The sequence below is a fragment of the Pelodiscus sinensis genome, chromosome 24 (genome assembly GCF_052426305.1).
Source record: "Pelodiscus sinensis isolate ZL-2025 chromosome 24, ASM5242630v1, whole genome shotgun sequence".
NCBI lineage: Eukaryota > Metazoa > Chordata > Testudines > Trionychidae > Pelodiscus > Pelodiscus sinensis.
The window spans coordinates 16,807,907-16,829,323 of NC_143075.1; the positions used below are offsets into that span (position 1 = coordinate 16,807,907).

The 21,417-nt window shown below is 43.7% G+C and overlaps 1 protein-coding gene and 1 long non-coding RNA gene across 2 annotated transcripts in view; one reads left to right on the forward strand and one right to left on the reverse strand.

Annotated features, from left to right (window-relative positions):
* KAZN (kazrin, periplakin interacting protein) overlaps positions 1-21,417 on the reverse strand; it is an 844,711-nt gene that overhangs the window by 673,517 nt on the left and 149,777 nt on the right. The window lies entirely within an intron of this gene.
* On the forward strand, positions 169-4,419 carry LOC112546565 (uncharacterized). Its single transcript, XR_003090286.3, has 3 exons — positions 169-248; positions 883-956; positions 4,300-4,419. It is a non-coding gene; the product is annotated as an uncharacterized LOC112546565 (long non-coding RNA).

Consider the following 21,417-nt stretch of genomic DNA (forward strand, 5'->3'; position numbering starts at 1 on the left):
TGGAGATGTTAAGTGATGTCACTGATGTATACATGACATTGTTCAGAAGCATTGTGATACAATTGTACATTATTGTTCACTACCCTACTTTCTAAAACACCTTTCATTTAAGGCTCTTTAAGTACATCTTCCCTGTGAAGTAGGGTAGATAGTGTCTTTAATTTGAAGAAAGCTAAACTGAAGAAGAAAGACATTAAATGGATTTGTCAAAGGTCATACTGAACATTAGTGACAGTCCATAATAACTCGTGAGTCTCCAATCCCTTACAAAATTCCCCACTTCTCCCCAAAAAGCAAATTGAAGGGATCCAGACGTTCAGCATCAGCACAAGTGTTTTTAGTCAAGATTTTAAAATGGGCGGGGGGGGCGGTCTTTCAGTCATCAATTTGATCTCTTTGGAAGAGAGAATTCTAGTTCAGAAGGGAGCAAGAGCATGCCTGCCACAGCTCTGTGTAATTGAAAGGGAGAAGGAGACATGTACATTGATACATAGGAAGTGGTTTTCCATCAGAGCAGTTTAGATTACAAAACTGAAGAAGTAAAACTACAGAAGATGGCAAACCAGCAGATTATTTTAGCGTATCTTTCAAATACCGGGAACAGACAGGCATTTTCTTTTTAATCTCTGCTCTTCTAGCAACATTTGCCTTCTAAATCATAATAGCATTTTTCTGCAAAATTACTCTTACCCCCTGCCTACGCACACCTAAGGCATAACCAAGAGAAGTAACTTCTAGTGAGTGCTGATACAAAGGGAAAGAATGCAAATGATTTCTTATATTGGTTAGGAGCTCTTCAAACCAAAGAGTCCCTCTTCCATCCCAAAGAGCCACTACATATTTTCATTATTATTATTTTATAGATTAACTGTTGTTTGCAAGTTTCAGTAATGCCTGCATATGTGCTGAACTTTGAAGACCATTATGAAGAGGAAGCTAGCTGTTCTGAGCCTAATGTAAGTGGTTGCTTAGTGGTCTAGGTATTCTGTTTGTTGATTACATAGTACGAGGTCTCCATACCCCTGGAACAAACTAGTTTCAGTCTACAACCAGAGCAAGAAGAACAGATAAAAGTAAAGTATCAGAGGGGTAGCCGTGTTAGTCTGAATCTGCAAAAGCGGCGAGGAGTCCTGTGGCACCTTATAGACTAACTGAAGTGTTGGAGCATAAGCTTTCGTGGGCAAACACCCACTTCGTCAAAAGCTTATGCTCCAATACTTCAGTTAGTCTATAAGGTGCCACAGGACTCCTCGCCGCTTTTGCAGATAAAAGTAAACCTTCCTGTGAGAGCACAGTGTGTGTTTGTCCTCTGGGGGACTGCGGCAACTCTGAGAACCACATAACTTCTTCCTCCACAGGTGAGCAGAATTTTTTGGCATTCAGGTCTTCGTTGTCTCTGTTGTGCACTGTGAAAGAACAATATAACAAAGACTCTGCACTGGGGTTCAGGCGATCTAGGTTCTAGCCTTAGGTGGCCCCAGTCCTGTGTGAATTTGGGCAAGACACATAATCTCTGTGCTTTGTTTCTGCACCAGTAAAATGAAGGCGGTACGTCGGTGAGCTTACAGGGGTATTTGGAAGGACAAATGGAATTATTTGTTATATTGGGTTATACTCACGTGCCGAGTGCTGCATAAACACAAAAGAAACCACTGGCCTTGCCTCAAGGAGAATTGACAGTGAGTTAAGAAAGACTGGGAGGTACTATGTTTATGCAAATATCTGGAAGTCGGGAGAGCTCATTAGGGGCACAGCCAGAAGTGCTGGCCAGCTCCTGGGGAAGATTTGTGAGAAGGCCTGGCCCAGGAGTAAGGATGCTTCTCTGGGACCCAAGAGAGCTGGGCTTAACTGCCTGCTCTACCCCAATCTTCCTGTATATTGTTGGGTGGGTCATTTAGCATCTCTATGGGTACGTCTAAACTACAGCATTAATTCAAGTTAACTTAATTCAAAATAGTTAATTCAAATTAGGGTAATTCGAAATAACACATCTATACACAAAAACTATTTCGAAATAGCGCTTTGCTATTTCGAAATAGCGCATCCACACTGAGTGGACCGTGAACCGAAGTTAAGGCTGGCAGGAACCAGAGCCGGCAGGGCATCAGGTTAGGACTTAGTGTGTGGGGCTGCTGCCTGAGGCTAACTGAGCTCTGTGCTTAAAGGGGCCCTACCCCCCACAACACACAGTTCTCAGGGTTCCCCGCTTGCTTGTCTACCTTGATGAGGGACAGCAAAGCAGTCCTGTCTTGGAGTTCCCTGAGTTCCCGCACTCAGGACACCACAGCACTCGGCCACATGGAGCCAGAGCTGCCCCTAGGCATGCTGGTGTGTCTCGTGGGGTCATTGCCATCAGCCCAGCTGCACTTGCTACAGACTGCCATCCAGGGGGGTCTATCGGGGCTCTCAGGATCCAGGAGGCCCTGCGGGAGAGCGTCCACCGCGAGGAGCCCTCAGAGCCACCCCAGTCCTCTCCACCAGGGGCTCATGCCCTATTCCTCCCTCACATCCTTCCACTTATCCCTCCCTAGCCCCCCTTCCTGATGTCAAACAAAAGACAGATGCTGGGTTTATTGAACAAAACTGGGGCGGGGGGATGAACCTCTGGGGAGACTGGGAAAAGGAGGTGGGAGAGGGGAAAAGAGAGGGTGGAAGAGGGGAGGGGGAAGCCTGGGAGGAGGGAGCCAGAAGGGGGAAGCAAGGGGAAGAAGGGGGAAGGGAAGCTCAGGGCCTAGGGTTGGGGGTCTTGCCAGACCAACTTAATTTTCATGCAAACCTGCTTCTGGGTTCATGTGGCCTTTGGTGGCCAGGCTGGCAGCTATCCTGCCATAGACGGCCACGTTCCTCCATCTAGTGTGGAGATCATGGACGTTGGGGGCATCCCCCCTAAACCTGAATAAGTCCCATGATCTCCACCCTGGACCAGGAAGGCACCTGCCTTCTCCGGCTCCTGTCAGGCTCCTGGGAGCTGGCAGACTGTTCCTGGGGAGTGGTGGAGGTCTGGCTGCCAGTGGCTTACTGGCTCATGTTTTGGGGCCACTGGGTCAGGGGCCCCGGTGGCCACTGCTGGCTCTGGGCTGGCAGGCTTGGAGCTGGTACAGGCACTGTGGCCAGGGTCTACCTCTTTAATGGCTCTGGGGCTGGGAGAGAAGAGAGTAATTTTTCCTGGTTGTGCCCAGAATGGCCACCAGGGCTCCTTGGGAAGGTCTGGAGGCCCCCTATTTCGAATTAAGTGTCTACACAGCACTTAATTCAAAATAGCTATTTCAAATTTGGTGTTACTCCTTGTGGAATGAGGTTTACCAAATTCAAATTAAGCGCTCTGCTATTTTCAATTAATTTCAAAATAGCAGTTTGCATGTATAGACTCTATTTAAGTTAATTCAAAATAATGGCTGTTATTTCGAATTAACTTTGCAGTGTAGACATATGCTGTGTCTCAGTATTCCATCTGTAAAAGGGGGATAACAACCCCGCCCTCCCTCCTCCGGGTATTGTGAGGACAAATCCATTAAAAAATGGTGAGGTGTTTAGATACTATGGTGACAGGAGTGAGATAAATAGATTTGCCTGCTAGTCACTTATATATCTTGACTGGAAGGAATCTCTTCACATTTCTCCACTCTGCACCTCCCGAGGCCAAACTTTGCACAGGCTACGCAACTATACAGATTTCCAGAACTGGTTATTGACACACGACGCAACCTGAATTTATGCAACTCCTGTTTTAAATGGGTTCTGTCAAAGCATCATATATTTTGGAGGAGATAAGCAGGACAATGTCTTATCACTCCATGCAGTGTCACTCTTATCTCCCCAGTTATAGAGACTTTTCATACCAAAGTACCAAGCAGCGTTTGGAGAGAATAAAATAACGTCTCCTGAGCTTTCATTTCCTAGACTCATTTGGAAAGTGCATTTGGAATACAGATTGGGAAGGATGGAAGTAAGCAGAATCGTGTGTTTCTGCTATCTGCTGCACAGTTACTGTTTTCTCTTCTTATTAAGTGAAAATCTGCATTGCTGATAAACTATGATAACAGATACACTCCGGTTTCCCTAATAATTCCTTCCTCATCTAGGAAGAAACTTCTCATTTATCTCTCAAATGCCAATTAAGCCTTGTAGAGATTTCTTCCCTCTCTGTGAATAAATACAATTTTTCTCAGTAGATGCACGTAAATGACAATACCGCCCTGATCTTTTCTTTAATGTTTAACTGAATTTACTAGAAAGAGCTTAAATGATGGCACTAAAGAACAGAGTCCTCTCTTAGTAACATGTGAATTGTGTTTTCAGGTTTTTCTGCACTACCACACAGGATAACGACTCACTCTTTTTGTATAATGGAAGCTGAGGTAATCACGTAACAGCTAGAGAGGCCTGGCTGGAAAACATGAATTCCACCTTCCAAAAAAAGGTTGCGATTTTGAAATTTGTTTTTGTTCGGATGTGGAATGAAACCAGAACCCTACAATATGGGGAAAAATATGGGAGATCAACTTTACACGAAGCAAGGAGTTAGGGCAGCTACCTGGGATGTGGAAGATGCTGTTTGAAGGCCCTGGTCTGCCTGTCGAAGAGAAAGAACTTGATGCTGGGTCTAACAGACTGTACGAAGTGGAACAGCTCCACCAGGAGAGACTGGAGAGAGACTGACCTACACCCTGGGGGTGAGGACACTTATCTAGGAGGTGGGAGAATCAGGCAGATCAGATTGTGAATCTTCCACACCCTATTCACCAGACTATTGACTCTGCTGGAATGCCATTTATTTGTGTAACAACAAGAAGTCCTGTGGCACCTTATAGACTAACAGATATATTGGAGCATAAGCTTTCATGGGCAAAGACCCACTTCATCAGATGCATCTGATGAAGTGGGTCTTTGCCCATGAAAGCTTATGCTCCAATATATCTGTTAGTCTTTAAGGTGCCACAGGACTCCTCGTTGTTCTTGCAGATTCAGACTAACAGGGCTACCTCTCTGATATTTTGTGTAGGAAATGCTGGTACATTCATCCAATCAGGAGCCAAAGTGATCGTGCGACTTATCTCGCCATTCAACACTCATGTCATTACCTGGTTTACTGGGTGGGACCCTTGATTAGACCCACATAACAGTTTTAGAGTCAAAGGGGAGTATAAACAGAGACAGGGTCCTCCTTGCCCTGAATGGTCCCTGTTGCCCATTGGCCAGCTAAATGGAAGCCAACTGGCTTCTCACTGCCCACAAACGTTAATTTAAACTTTTGCCCAGGGTTTCTCAAGCCTTTTGGCCCAATGCATCTCATTCAGTCAGGGAATAGAAACCCCACCATGTGACTTAGCTAACCAAGCGACACCAAATGTCACCAGCAAATACCAAAATACTCACTGAGAGCCAGTTATTTCAATGCGGAGGTTTTAAAAGCACAAAAGAATGTGCTGAAAAACTTCAAATGAGAAGTAAAGACTGGGGCAGTGGAAAGAGCTAATTTCACGAGGTATGACATTTGTTGCCATTTATTCACCTGACTCCAGTCCCAGTTTCTTAAGTTAGGATCATTCTTTGGTTCTCTGGAGCTTGCACAAAGCACACCAACCCAATCCAATCTTATAGTGTCCAAAACAAGCTCTAATTCCGATCAAAGGGTAGAATTCCTCATTCTCTAGAGCAATGGTTTTCAAACCACAGGTCGCAATCCACTCCTGGGTCTTTGGAGTGTCAGGCACTGGGTCTCCTTGCTCCAGGGCGATCACTGAGGGTGCTGATCTTCCTGTCCTGGCTCTGCAGACTGCACTGTGCCCCAGAAGTAGCCAGCAGCAGGGCTGTCTCCTAAGTAGGGAAGCGGGGGGGGGGGGGGAAGAACACAGAATGCACTGAGCTCCATGCACTGCCCCTGCCCTGAGCACTAGCTCCCCTCTTCCATTGGCTGGGAACCTGCTGTTGCTGCTTTTGGGGCATGCAGCATGGTCTGCAGTGCTAGGAAAGGCAGGGAGCTGCCTTTGGCCCCCTGCTGCACCGCTGACTGCCCTGAACTCTCCCTCACCCCCACACCACCGCGCAAGTTGACACTCTCATCCTCACTCCCACCCCAGAGCCCATATTTTAATCAAGTTATATTGGATCACAGGTATCAACGAAACTGGGTCATGAAAAAAAAGTTTGAAAAGTGCTGCTCTAGAGCCCAAAGAAAAAGGCAGAAGCTTCATATAAGTCCCTTTGATTCCTTCTTTCCTTGCTACCACTTGTTCCTCGTTGTTCCTTGTATAACGTCTCAAAGCAAAACGTCTTAAGAATGAGGAGATCACAGAGTTCAGAAATGAACGGAGCTGCTGTATTCATAGTGATATAAAAGAAAGGTCCCAGCCTTCAACAGAGTTCAAGAAAGAACTAGATAAATTCACAGAGGGTCGGTCTATCAATGACTATTAGCCAGGATGGGTAGGAATGGTGTCTCTCGCCGCTGTTTGTCAAAGGCTGGGAATGGGTGATGGGAGAGGGATTGTTTGATGATTCTCTGTTCTGTTCACTCCCTGTCGGGCATCTGGCATTGGCCGCTGTCAGAAGACGGGATATTGGGCTCGATGGACCTTTGGTCTGACCCAGTATGGCCATTTTTATGTTCAGGTCAGATTCAGAGAAGGATGATGCTGGGCTTAGTTGGTAGCTTGGGCTTTGGAAGACCAGGGGTCAGTCCGAGAGAGATCTTGTGTGACCTTATGCAAGTCACTTAATCTTTCTGTGCATCAGTTCTCCATCTGCACAAGGGGAATACTAATACTTCCCTCTCTCACAGGGGTGTTGTGAGGCTAAACACATTACACAGTTGTGAGGCTCTCAGGCTAAGATAATGGGGACAAAGTCAGTACCTACAATTAGTAGACAAAAGAAAAACTAAGAATACAAAAGTAGCTTCATTTTTTGGGAGACACTAATTTAGATAAAATGGGGACAGAAAATGTAACCATAAATAACTTAATAACTAGCAATTTATAAAGTCTTTGCAAGAAACACGAGTGAAAGCCCCCCTCGTAATGAAATCTTAGGACATTTTGCTGTTGGCTTCTTTGTGGCTGAGATTTCACCCATGGATTTGGTTCGTACAGAGTCAAGAATAAGCAGCCCTCGATTCCTCTTGTGTTTGTTCTTTGCAAGTATTCTGGACAACCAGTTGCCTGGCCAGAACTTTCACAGAAAAGGCTAATTTTATGCAATGGTGGAAAATGTTTGCAGATAATGAAGTTTGAAACTGTAACTCTCAAGCATTCTCAGTGGAAACCTGATTCTAAAAGTCATCCGGATACCATGGACCCAATTTTCCTCCACTCTATATCAGCTTGGTCCATTAGACCTGTGCTCCTGTCCTGAGGTAGTAATGTCCTCTTAGCATTCATTCAAATAACTGGTAAAAGAAAATCGAGCCCTCACATGCCCAAACAAAACAGCTAGAGTTTTGGTTGTTAAATACTTGCAACAAACTTCTTTTGACAGGGCTACAGACTGAGCAGCACACAAAGAAATTGCTTTGCAAATAATATTGATCAATGGACGCAACCTGTCATGCACTATTTGCAAATGTAAAAAGAGGTGAAGTTCGCTGAAAAATGATTCCATTCAAATCATTCACCCAACTTTGCTTAACACAACCCTGAGGCATAAATTCAGTACAGATTCAGAAGGCTTGCTTTGTGTACTTCTAAACTCAATGGGGGAATAAAATGGTTGCACATACATTTATCTTAGAAAGCCTCGGTTTCAAAGCAACCCAACTCCAACACCCAACCTGTGCCAGACAAGCCATAAGATCAGGAAAAATACTAATTCTTTCTTCATCAGGAGAGGTCTGGCAGCAGCCTACAATCCATCTCACTCAGAAGCTAATAGTAAGACAATTATTTTAAGGCCAGATGTGGCACTGATACAGACTGCTAAGTTCTCTCTCATTCTGCAGAAAGAGCTTCCTCCTTGAGTATGGGGCCGAGGTGTGAGTGTTTGTGAGAGAGGGTGGGATAAATTGAGATAGAAAACCAATTTATTTTCATGCAAACTAGATGCAAGTGTTTCTATTACTCCACGCTGCAACTATGTGACTATGCCTTGTTGATTGCAAGCTCCGTGGGAAAGGAATTGTCCCTTAGTATATGTATGCACTGTGTCTAACTAACTCAATGGGGTCCTGATCTCAGTTTTTGTGCCCCCCAGATGCTGCCACAAAACAAACAGCAATAATGGTATTGTGCTGCAAAAATATGTCAAGAAGTGTATGGTAGCCACTTTGCGGCATACAGATCCCAACCGCCATCATGAAGCATCATTTATCTAGCCATTTCTACCATATCCATCGCCATGGCAATGGATGGAATTCACGTCCTTCTGCCTTGAAAATGTTCCCTTCCAGTTCAGCTAAAGGAAAATCTCAGCTGTTTGCAGTATAGGATTTATGACACACAGATAAGTACTTCTGATTTATCCATTATAGGACAGCGGTGCACAGTATACCCACGACAGCGTTTTAAAGACATTTCCCATTCTTGTCTGCAGCCTTCATTCCCTTATTAGCGTATCCTCCAGAGATGAGAGCTTTCTGGAAACCAAGAATAGTTAAGGCTGCTGGAGAGCATGAGCCCAAATATTGGTGGAAACGAGGCAATACTGGCTCCTCTAACTCTTCCAGATGGTACTTAGAAATCCTCCACTGGGTTCTTTAATGCTCTTCTTTCCTCCCTTGATTCACAGTATGAAATATTACACAATGTTCTATGCTGACCTTTCCTTCTTCTATCCTGGCGTTCTTGCTGAACCCTGTTGCTACTAGGGAAATAATAATGCCTTATACAAAGTGTGCCTTGTAAACTGTGCTCTTGGGCAACTGTTCTGGACAGATTCCAGTGCTGCCCAGCTGAGTAGCAGAATGCCCACCGCTAGGTTTTAGGTTTCTACTGGTGGTGCACATTTGCACATGCCTTGGTGTGCATAAAATTTATTCTTCATTGACGGAAAAGATTAGAGTGAACGTTGCTTTTACATCATGAACTCAAAGGCAGAGCTGGTAAGAGCATCTAGATCAGGATTTCCCAACCTATGGGTCGGGACCCAAATATGGGTCGCCATTACATTTCAAAAGGGTCGCCAAGTGTCTCCCCAGGTGGCTGTGTCCCCTCTCTTCCTCCCGTTTTTGAATTGCCTTGGGTCACCAAGTCTTCCTGAATTGTTAAAATGGGTCCCCATCTGGAAAAGGTTGGGAACCACCGATCTAGATGATCAGACTTCTGACCCTACTTCCCAGTCTCCAATTCGACTAGCAAACACTTCCCCTGTTTTCCTGTCTCTTCTCACCCACCATTATGTCATGGCCCATCTGGAATCCCTTGTACCCTCTTAACTAGGGGGTATTATAACCAGCTTAGAAGGAGGAGCCACTGTACCAAAGAAGAACAAAAGAAAAAAAGCAGGTGAGAAACAATAAAAGCTACAGAATACTGTCGTCACTGCTGATGTGTCTTCAATTTAATACATCACTGTCACTTCTCTAGAAACCACTGGGTATATCATTCTGCTCGCTTCCAAAGCCTTTACTCCCACCCTGAGCATTAGAAGCTAAGAAAATCCATCATTTACATTGCTGTAGTGTCCAAAGTGCATAAGAAGCTGCCAGGAGCAGAGTCCCTGCACCACTATCCCCAGTAGAAGCTCAGTCATCACTTATCCCAGATTTTTAAAAGAAAAGTTTCTGCCTGTTTCTCTTTGACAAGAAAATCAAAACCAGGAGGATCCAGAAAGAGAGAAAACAGTTTACTCCAGGGTCTGGCAGAACCTGGTTTGCATTGCTCATGCCTCTTGCTATCTGCACAGCAGCAGTGCATTATTTTCCCCTGCTAACCCCTCCCTAGCCCAGATCTCACCAGGATCACCCTCTAGTGGGACAGCAGTTTCCCCGTACCCTCCTATATGGCACTCGCTCTAGCACAGAAGCACTACTTTCCAGAAGCTCAGCCCTGCCCTGGTGAATACAAGACATTCCCCACATTCCAAGTTGGTACCCATCTCTTTCCATGGAGCATGGTGTGGAACTGCAATGGTAGCATCAGCCATATTAAAAATAGTAACACGTACTATATAGCGTAGGCAAGAAATAAATTGAGACATAGAGTGATGAAGAGATGGCTAGTCCCTTAGTGACAAAATGCATCCTTGTGTTATAAGCCAGCTGAATTTAGAGTCTCTTGGTGGCACAGACAGTAGTGTTTTGTATGGATAAGCATTTAACAAATCCAAAATGTCTCTCTCTCTCACAAGTCCCTCTTGTGGGAGGGGCTGCGTTGAAGCTGGCTACCATACAGCACTGCTACAGCTGTAGTTAAATGACCACTGTGACCCTCAGATGACAATCCTGCCAAGGAATAACAATGAAAAATGTACAAAGACACACATTCTTACTGAGCTCTCTTGGTGGAAGCTAATCAAATGAGTTGGTGTCAAAAGGAATAAAATGTTGGATGAACTTTGTAGACAGCTCTGTCTGCTCTGGATAAATTACAGGAACTCTTTTTATGTACTGTAGACTCTCTGGGGTTGGAATTAAAGTGGGCAAGAGTACCGGGAGGGACAAATGGATTGATTAAAGTGGACTCCTACATCACAATAGGACAGCCGTTCTCAAACGGCTGATTACGTCACCAGGGTTGACATTAGACTTTCTGGGGCCCAGAGGCCAAAGTTTCTCCCAGTCTAGGGCAGAGGGATTCAGGCATCAACGACAGGGCTTAGGCAGGCTCAGACTTCAGTCCCCTTTCCTAGGGTTATGTACAGGTTGAACCTTTCTAGTCCAGCAATCTCTGGTCTGGGGACATTCATGGTCCAGCGCGATTTTAGTTAGCCAGATGTTTCCTTATCATGGGTGTAGCCAAGTTTCCTGTAGTTCCATAAAGTTTGTTTAGAGCCACCAGTCCTGGCTCTCAGTGTTCTATGCTGTTATTTAGCTCTAATTTACCCCTAAATGTCTTCTAAGAGCCCAGAAGTGTTGGTAGTACTGCAGATAATATTGACCTCCCGTGGTTTGGCAAATTCTCTGGTTCAGCACCAGTCAGGTCCCATAGGTGCCGGACTAGAGAAGTTCAACCTGTAGTCATTTTTGTTGTCAAAAGGGTGTCATGATGCAATGAAATCTAAGAACTGCTGCAATAGAAAAAAAAATCATCAGATTTTAGAGTTTGGTCCAGTGACTCTGGGGCTCAGTTATGTTAAGTCCCAAAGGCCTGGCCACAATTTAAAGCTGTTTTCCCTCAAGGGAGGAACAAGGGGAGATTACAACAGGTGTGAAAAGCAACCCTACCCCCTGAATGTGTAAAGGTAAATCCAATCTGGAACAGATAAAGGTGCTCAGAAGTGAAAGGGAGCTTTTATAGCTAAGCCCCCTCTTACGTAAGGCCTTACAGGCTATGTCTAGACTACATCCCTCTTTCGAAAGAGGGATGTAAATTAGACATATCAAAATTGCAAATGAAGCCGGGATTTGAATTTCCTGCACTTCATTTGCATAATGGTGACTGAGTGTTCTTTCAAAAATGGGTATTTTGAAAGTGAAACCGCCATCTAGACGCGGTTCTTTAAAAAAAAAACCTTTGTCAAAAGATCCTGTAAACCTCCTTTTTTGAGGAATATAGTATCTTTCGAAAAAGGGGTGTGTTTTTTTGAAAGAACCGCATCTAGACAGCAGTTTCACTTCAAAATATCCATTTTCGAAAGAACGCGTGGTGACCATTATGCAAATGAAGTGCAGGAAATTCAAATCCTGGCTTCATTTGCACTTTTGATATGTCTAATTCACATCCCTCTTTTGAAAGAGGAATGTAGTTTAGACGTGCCCATACAGTTTAGGGTAAACTACTGCTAAAGCAATTCTGTGCCTGGCCAATGATCCAAATTGCTTTAGCTTTAGTCCTATAAAAATCCAGATGAAAAAGGTTTTAGCTGGGGATTTGGAAAGTTGACTATGAGGGTTAGCCATGCAACTCCCATTAACCATGTGACTAAACTCTGCCATGGTATTGACAGACTCAACCTTAATATGCATGTGGAAAAAAAATCCACATTTAAACACTCATCACAGAAAGACTGACTTTTCCTTCATTGAAGATGACATTTTAAGCCAGTGGGGTGTGAGCTTTTTAGGCTTCAGACATGTCTGTTGTGCGGAAAGAATGAGTTATGCAAACCACCATTTTTTCCCCAATTTGAAGCAGGTCGGGAAAGTGACAGCTTTTCCAGTCTCACTTAACTGAAGAACTGATTCCATTCAAACTTTTTAGAAAACTTCACACACAGACTAAAGATGAGGTACGGAAAATGGCAATCTATGAAGAATGGGTCTGATTAAGTTCTGAGCAGCTAGCTGAGAAACAGAAGACAGAATCCAATTTTAACTCTAGAGATTCAAGGCAAAACTGTTACATCAGCTCTTATAAAAGTTATAAAGTACTTTGGAATCCTTGGATGAAAAGAACTATATACATTGCCAAGTTTCACCATTGGTGGGTGTCAAATAATATGTATTAAATAAATAGTACTGTGCTCCACGGCAGCGTACAACAGGCTTTTAAAAAGAGGACTTTGATCATCATTCATTATCAAGGATCTCATTCCCCAAATAAATTGGACTAGCAGAGGAAGACCACAAGCAATTTCCTCTCTCCCAGCTCAAAAAAAGAAGCAGAGGTTGGCAGGTGCACTTTTAGGGGAACGGTTTGCAAGCCTGGCTCTTATAACACGTTCTAATGATGCCACTAAGTACAACATGGCCATTGATGAAACTGGCTTGAACTGTGTCTTATAGCTGAGATATTCTTTTGTGCTCTGTTTCAGACTGGGACTAACAGGGATCATTAATATATGAACTGCTGGCTTGAAAGTGGCTTACAATATTTCTTTTTTATGAAAATGAGAAGACAAGATTCATGTAAAAATGTAATATATGTGGTGCAGCAAGCTTATTTTTCAAGTTTACTTCCAAATACACAATCATTTTGTCTTCACAGAAACAGATGTCTGTATTACTACACATGTGTAGATACATAAACACAATTGTACAACCAATATGGAGCAGCACCGTGGGTGATAGGAGTAAAATATTGCCAAAGCTAGGGAACTGTCATTCCTCAAACTGTGGCAATATTGTTCAAAACTACGTTGCAGGGAATTATTTCGATGATTGCCGTTGCCCTCAGAGATCTTTTGCATTCTGCCAATTTTCTCTCTTCCTTTTTAGAGAGTTGGTCAAAATAAAAATAAGGCTTTGAAATGCTAAAGAAAATGTCAGAATATCGCTTTTCATTGGGGAAAAAAAATTGTGGTGACATTTTTCTCAGTGTTTTTGATTCACTACCGAGCAGGACAGTATTCATGTTTAAAGGTCTACATTTTTTAGAGGAAAAAAAGCAACTTTTAAAAATAAATTTCTCCCTTTTTTTGGCCAGCATGTCTTTATATTTAAAGCTGCCTCGTGCCCCTCCCCCACTTCAATAGTGCACACATTAGGGAAAGGCTCTAAACCATTCAAATGCAGAATAGTCTTTGGTGGGGTCACGTTTTGACATCGCTGCCTCCAACCCTAGCAAGAGAAACCTTCATTTGGGAGCAGCCATGGTACATTCTCTACAGGAGCTCCTGAAAGCAATAGAGCCAGCCTTTCTAGCCACCATGGAGTCTGGGGTGCACTGTGGTTCCCTTCTGGCTTACGGACCTAGGAATCTGTGCACAGAATAGACAAACCTACTGTTCACTGCAGCAGGGAAAACGGAGTGTGGAACACTGAATACCTCTCAGCCAGAGTTGGCCTATGCCATCTCTCAGATCTATATTGTGACAGGTGGCCTTTGGTCCAGAGGCCCAGGACATGGGAGCTATTAGTGAGCCAGCAGTCACATTAGGGGGTACTGTTTGCTTATTGCAGACTAAAGCCATAGATACACTGAGCTCACTTTACAGCAAGAACACTATGTGTTGCACTGCATGATTGTTTTTAACCAATTGTGAGTCAGGACAAAACAAAGGGCATTTCTAAACTGTAGCCAACCTGTCTGCATTTCTAAAGCACTATCGCTGTAGGATCAAAGCATTTAATGCATAAATTAGGAAGCATCAAAAGGACCAAAATTCTATAATTTTCCTTTTTAAGTCATTTTCCAAGTTAAATGTGCCTATTCACCCTCCCCCACCCCAGTTCTAAAATATGTTTTCACAATTCTCAATATCAGGGAATCGGTACTGCATCTGTATGTGCATTTTTTTAAAGCACATTAGTGGGGGCAGTGAGTATTTTTGGAATCCAGGCATAGTAGGTTTGTTGAATTAAAGTCCAATTCCACCCGCGCTTTTAGTCCTATGGATACAAGTCTGACCCACTCCCACAAAGAGGTCATCAGAGTTAGTTCTGCAAACCATTCAAAGACGGACGTGCAGATGGTAGTAAGCATTTAACTGCTGAACAAAATCTTAGAACAGACCTTTGTAAAGAAAGTGAGAATTATTTTGAAAATGGTCAGCTGATAAAGAATCTGTGAGACAGGTTCTGCAACAGCTATATCAGTCATGAAAAAGTAGTAGGTGGGATACTGATCAATTAAAAGTAAGGAGGGACAAATGGAATGTTTCTGTTGCTAAAACTTAAGGGCTGTGTCTGGACTGCATCCCTTTTCCGTAAAAGGGATGCAAATTAGACACATCGCAATTGCAAATGAAGCAGGGATTTAAATCCCCCCCACTTCATTTGCATAAACATAGCTGCTGCTTTTTTCCGGCTCGGAGCTTTGCCGGAAAAAAGTGCCAGTCTAGACGCGGATCTTTCGGAAAATAAAGCCTTTTCCGAAAGATTCCTTATTCCTCTTACAATAAGGATGTCTAAAATAAGGAATAAGGGATCTTTCTGAAAAGGCTTTATTTTCCGAAAGATCCGCATCTAGACTGGCGCTTTTTTCCAGCAAAGCTCTGAGCCGGAAAAAAGCGGCAGCCATGTTTATGCAAATGAAGCGGGGGGATTTAAATCCCCGCTTCATTTGCAATTGCGATGTGTCTAATTTGCATCCCTTTTACGGAAAGGGGATGCAGTCTAGACACAGCCAAGGGCTTTTCCTCCCCTCTTTCAGAAATCATACTTTATGTGATACATAAGATACTGGCATCTGACTTAAGAAGCAAATTGAAACAGTCAAATATTTTTCAAAACATTATGGGCTGGATCCTCAGTCAATATGAGTTAAAGCGTTCTGGAGACATCAAAGGAACTGTGCTGATTTACACCAGCTGAAGAGTGAAGATCTGGCTCATTATTTAATGGAAAATAAAGCAGCACAATGTTGGAAGGCTACTACTATACACTTTGGCAAAAGGTATCAGCTCCCATTCAGGCAATGAAACGAAAGAGGCCAGATTTCCTAAGTACACCCCAGTATATCCCATGGATGACAATGGCTAATTCCCCCTCAATCTCCCATTGAGACACATAGATATTCCACCTTCCCCACACATACACACCTTAGCTGAGAATAATAGGAATGGATAATTGTTACATATTAGATCCTGGATCCATTAGCATGACCGACACATCATTGCTTTTTGTTTGAATATGAAGAGCATAACAACAGTCTAGCCTAGAAGCAAGAGAATCATGGGTAACCTCAGCACTGTCCACATCCATTCAGGTTCATGCAGCTCTGAGATCTATTGATGGACGGCCACAGAGAAGAGCAGGGCACTTTATGCTCGATGGCAATTCAAACAAAAATGTAAACTAAACCAGCTGGTATTTTGACCTCAGATTGTTTCTTAAGCCTTGCAGCTGCCTAGTGGGCAAGCAAGATGTGACCCCTTTTTTGTGCCTCTCCTGTTGCTTTTACATTTTATCTGTATTGTTTTGTTCATAGAACTTATAGCCTGGACACACCACAGCTATGTCTAGATTGCATCCCTTTTTCAGAAAAGGGATGCAAATTAGACGTATCGCAATTGCTAATGAAGCGGGAATTTAAATCTCCCCCGCTTCATTAGCATAAAAATGGCTGCTGCTTTTTTCGGCATGGAGCTTTGCCGGAAAAAAGTGCCAGTCTAGACGCTGATCTTTTGGAAAATAAAGCCTTTTCCGAAAGATCCCTTATTTTAAGAGGTTTCTTTTCTTTTCTTACTTGAGAATGACATTCACCCTCGCCTCCGCCCCCATGCAGAGGGCCAACATAAGCTCAATGCATCACGGAAGCCCTCAAGTTGGGCATAAGCTTTCCACTGACCCTGGGTGGGGGAATGAATTTCTCCCTTGAGTATTTGCATTTCTCGAACCTGCACAACCTTTACTCACGTAGGCAAACATAAAGTAGCCTGGGAGTAAGCAAACAGGAGGACTCCAATTCCATGAGAGTCACATACTCCATAAGATTACTAAAACCATTATTATTATTTAGGACAGTATTAAGAGCACAAGGGAAACTATTCTCCTGCATAGAAGAGATAGGAAGCATGGCAAGAGAGATATTGAATGATTTTGAATAATCTAAAAAGCAGGAAAGGAATCCTACCAAAAGTGGAAACTAGGTCAAGTTACAAAGGATGAATAGGAACAAATAACAAAAGTACGAAGGGGCAAAATGAAAGAAATAGAAATGAATGGAGATGCCTATCTCCTAGAACTGGAAGGGGACCTTGAAAGGTCATCAAGTCCAGTCCCCTACCTTCACAACAGGATCAAATACCATCCCTAACAGATTTTTGCCACAAATCCCTAAATGACCTCCTTAAGGATTAAACTCACAACCCTGAATTTAGCAGGTCAAAGCTCAAACCACTGAGCTATCCCTCCCCCTGAGAAAGTGCAAAGCACAAAAGGAGCTGATTGAGGAAATATCTGACCCATTATCTATTATCTTTGAAAAGTCATGGAAGATGGGAATGATTCCAGAATACTGGAAAAGGGCAAATGATGCATAAAAAGAGAAATAAGAACTACTTAGGAAACTTCAGACCAGTCAGCTTAACTTCTGTGACAGGAAAGATAATGGAGCAAATAATTAAGGAATCCAGCTGCAAAAATCGAGAAGATAATAAGATGATAATTAATAGTCAACAAGGATTTGTAAAGAACAAATCATGCCAAGCCAATGTGATAGCTTTCTTTGATAGAATAACAACCCTTGTGGATAAGGGGGAAGCAGTAGATGTGGTATACCTAGACTTTAGTAAGGCTTTTGATACGAGGCACTGTACATTAATCCAAAACTAAGGCTACGTCTAGATTGCATCCCTTTTTTGTAAAAGGGATGCAAATTAAACGTATCGTAATTGCCAATGAAGCGGAGATTTATCCCTCTTAAAATAAGGTATAAGGGATCTTTCGGAAAAGGCTTTATTTTCCGAAAGATCCGCGTCTAGACTGGCACTTTTTTTCGGCAAAGCTCCGTGCCGAAAAAAAGCGGCAGCCATTTTTATGCTAATGAAGCGGGGGAGATTTAAATCCCCGCTTCAATAACAACTGCGATACGTCTAATTTTCATCCCTTTTACAAAAAAGGGATGCAATCTAGACATAGCCTAACAGACAGTCCCCATTACTGTTCCTGTTTATATCTGTGATAGTAGCACACAGGGCTCTAATCAAGACTATAACAATGTCCATACTAGGACCAAAGCTCTATCCAGCCCAGTATCCTGTCTTCTGGCCACGGTCAAGACCAGGTGCCCCAGAGGGAATGAACAGAACAGGGAATCAATAAGTGATCCATCCCCTGTTGCCCATTACCCACTTTTGGCAAACAGAATGAGGACACCATTGTGCCGGGCACTATGCTGGCAGAGTAAAAAACCAACCAAACAGTTCTTGCCCCAAAGAGCTTATAGCCAAGGACAATCCAGTCAACTTGTTCCAAGATGGTTAGAGGCTCTGAACTTAAGCAACATTTGGCCTTTCAAGGTCAGGCATCTGGGAGTACAACTTTTTGTTTTACATGCGTATTTTCATCTGAGAAAATTATTAACCTATCTCTAGTCTAATTCCATGAACCTGAATGCACATTTTTAATGTGTTAGATAAACTGCCTTGGCAAATTGCTAGATTAGATCTAAGCCATGTGGCTCATCCTGCAGATCCAGGACGGGCAATAACCAGATAGTGGGCCAGGCGTGGTTCACCAGGGTTAGCCCTTGGTGGGCTGCCAGATGCTTTATTTACTTGAGTGTCTGCAGGTACAATTGCTTGCAGCTCCCATTGGCCATGATTCATTGTTCCAGGCCAATGGGATTTGTGGGAAGTGATGGCTCCCTCATTGGCCAGGAACAGCAAACCATGGCCACAGTAGCTATAACTGCGGACACTCAGGTGAATAAAGCATCTGGCAGCCCGTCGAGGGCTAACACTGGCAACTGCATCTGGCCTGCAGCTGGGGCCACTTATTGCCCACACCTGCTGCAGCCCTTATGTATCTTCTGTTCCATGCTGTGCAAATCCCTTCCAACATCGCTAGACAGAACAGAGTCTAGTAGAAATAACAGCTTAGGCAATGCTGATGGCTGGTTTAAAGTTTGACCGGGGAAGGCATAATAGATTCAAGTCACTCCTGACTTAGAAACAATAAATCCTGCTTAGGAAAATGTCAGAGCAAAAAAACACTGCCAGACTCTGAAATTCCACCTCTCAGGTTTATAAAACAACATACCCAGAGCAAACATCCCTTTCAAACATAATAGGGATGCCAGAAGTGATTGACAACAATGACAATCTATCATAGAAGGCCATATCTGTGAGATTCCATCTTGCATTGGGTAATCTAGCAGATATGAACTTGTTTATTCATTCCCTTACGATATGGAGGCTGAGATGTGTCATACAGGCAAGATGCAGATTTTTACTTATCCTGTTTTTATGTACCAGCACTGTAGGAGTGCATTACACTGCAGCTTTTTGTTCATATTACACTATTTCAATCTCCTGTTGGTTCCTTAAGGTCCACTAGCTAAAGTGATTATTTCTTAAGCACTGGTTAAGGGAACTTCGTTCCTATAAGTGCTTGGCTGTCAGCGTGGGCTGCTGAAATCCTCTATTTATCAGCAAAGCAAGTACCCAGAATAGGTAACTGAAAGCCATGCTTCCAACCTGACCTGAAGGAGGGAGTGGGAAGGTAGCTGACTTCTCTGCTGAGGCTGCCAGCTAGAGTGCCTGGTCAGAGAGTGGCAGTTTTTAATGGAAGTCTTTGTGCTGGTGAAATCCTGGCACTGGGATATGGATGGAGACCACCAGGGTTAAGACTGTAATGACTTTAGTCCCTACCTCCCCTAAGCTGAATTTGAGTCGACACTCCACCTACGATGCATTCCCAACCCCGGAACACTGTTAGCAGGGCAGACATGGGACTCCCGTCTTATCAGTGTGCTGAGCAGGCAAAAACCTCCTGCCAGCCTACACTGCAGCTGCTATTGCCTCTTCTGCGCCTGTCTAGCAAGTGCAACTTGAGTTGACATCAACTGAAATGTCCATAGGCAGGATGAGTGCAGAACATGCAAGGGGAAGCAAGAGATCCCTGTTGCAGATGGAGGAGGGTGGATTCCCCTTCAACCCCATCTCTGTGTTCTGCACTTATGCAAAGGTGACCTCCAAAACTGTAGGCTTTTCCTGAGATAACTTCCCTCATATTGCAGGGGAAATTGAGCAGAAAAGCCATGCCGAGCCTCCTTCCCTTCCCTGCTGCCACTTGACATTGCAGGCAGCTCCTCTTGTATTTAGTATGCTTTCCTGTTCTTGCCAGTTTGGCCTGCACTTTGAGTCATTAGACCGTATGGTCCCATTGGAGTCCCTCTCAGCACAGTGCAATTTGGGGAACGTTTGTGCAAAGTTTAACCCTGCTGCACACAATGCATCAGGCAGTTGGCAGAGGAGGTTATGCTGAGGTGAAGAGGAAAAGGACAAGTTATGCTAGATGAGTCTTCTGCAGGGACTGTACCTGGCACCTCTTGACCTCAAAACAGGAGCCTGGACTCTTGAGCGAAGGAATAAATGGAGATAATTTTCATACTTAAGGCTATGTCTTCATGTAGAATTCATCTTGCAACTTCTTTGCAACTTCATGTTGCAACTTCTTTGGAGGATAGGGACATAATTCAAAATGACCTTAGCAAGTTAGAGAAATGGTCAGAGGTAAACAGGATGAAATTTAATAAAGAGAAATGCAAAGTGCTCCACTTAGGAAGGAACAATCAGTTCCATACATACAAGATGGGAAGCGACTGTCTAGGAAGGAGCATGGTGGAAAGGGATCTAGGGGTCATAGTGGACCACAAGTTGAATATGAGTCAACAGTGTGATGCTGTTGCAAAAAAAGCAAATCTGATTCTAGGTTGTATCAACAGGTGTGTTGTAAGCAAAACTCATGAAGTCATTCTGCTGCTCTACTCTGCACTAGTTAGGCCTCAGCTGGAGTACTGTGTCCAGTTCTGGGCGCCACATTTCAAGAAAGATGTGGAGAAATTGGAAAGGGTACAGAGAAGAGCGACAAAAATGATTAAAGGTTTAGAGAACATGACCTGTGAAGCCAGGCTTCATGAACTGGGCTTGTTTAGTTTGGAAAAAAGAAGATTAAGAGGGGACATGATAGCGGTTTTCAAATATCTAAAAGGGTGTCACAAGGAGGAAGGAGAAAATTTGTTCCTCTTGGTTTCTGAGGACAGGACAAGGAGTAATGGGCTTAAAGTGCAGTAAGGGAGGTTTAGATTGCACATTAGGAAAAAATTCCTAACTGTCAGGGTGGTCAAATATTGGAATAAATTGCCAAGGGAGGTGGTGGAATCTCCCTCTCTGGAGATATTTAAGAACAGGTTAGATAGACATCTGTCAGGGATGGTGTAGACAGAGCTTGGTCCTGCCTTGAGGGCGGGGGGCTGGACTCGATGACCTCTCGAGGTCCCTTCCAGTCCTATGATTCTATGATCTGAGCTCACATTTGGGGGTTGTTCCTAACCACTTCTCCTGTCCAGACGCACATAAGCCTCTGACCCAAGTTTGGTGCTTCCAGCCAGATGCTAGCTGTCCTAGCTGAAGTCTGAGAGGGTTTTCACATGGGCAGGTAATGCACTCACATTGCAATGAGGAGTTCACCCACAATTCTTCACTAAGCGGAAGATCAGCGCTGCCATTATTGAACTTTCAGGGTTCAATTTAGTGGGTCTAGTTTAAGACCCGCTGAATCAAACTCAGAGGGTGCCCCCGTTGGTGGCGGGCACTCCTGCTCCTGCCAGGAGTAAGGGAGGCCCCTGGGAGCATTTGCTTGAATCAGGGTACATCAACTCCAGCGACATAATTAACACACTGGAGTTGCATATCTTGAATCGATCTTGACCTTTAGTGTAGACTTGGCCTGGGAAACAATCAGAGTGGCTCAGCTTACTATAGCACAAAGAATCAGGG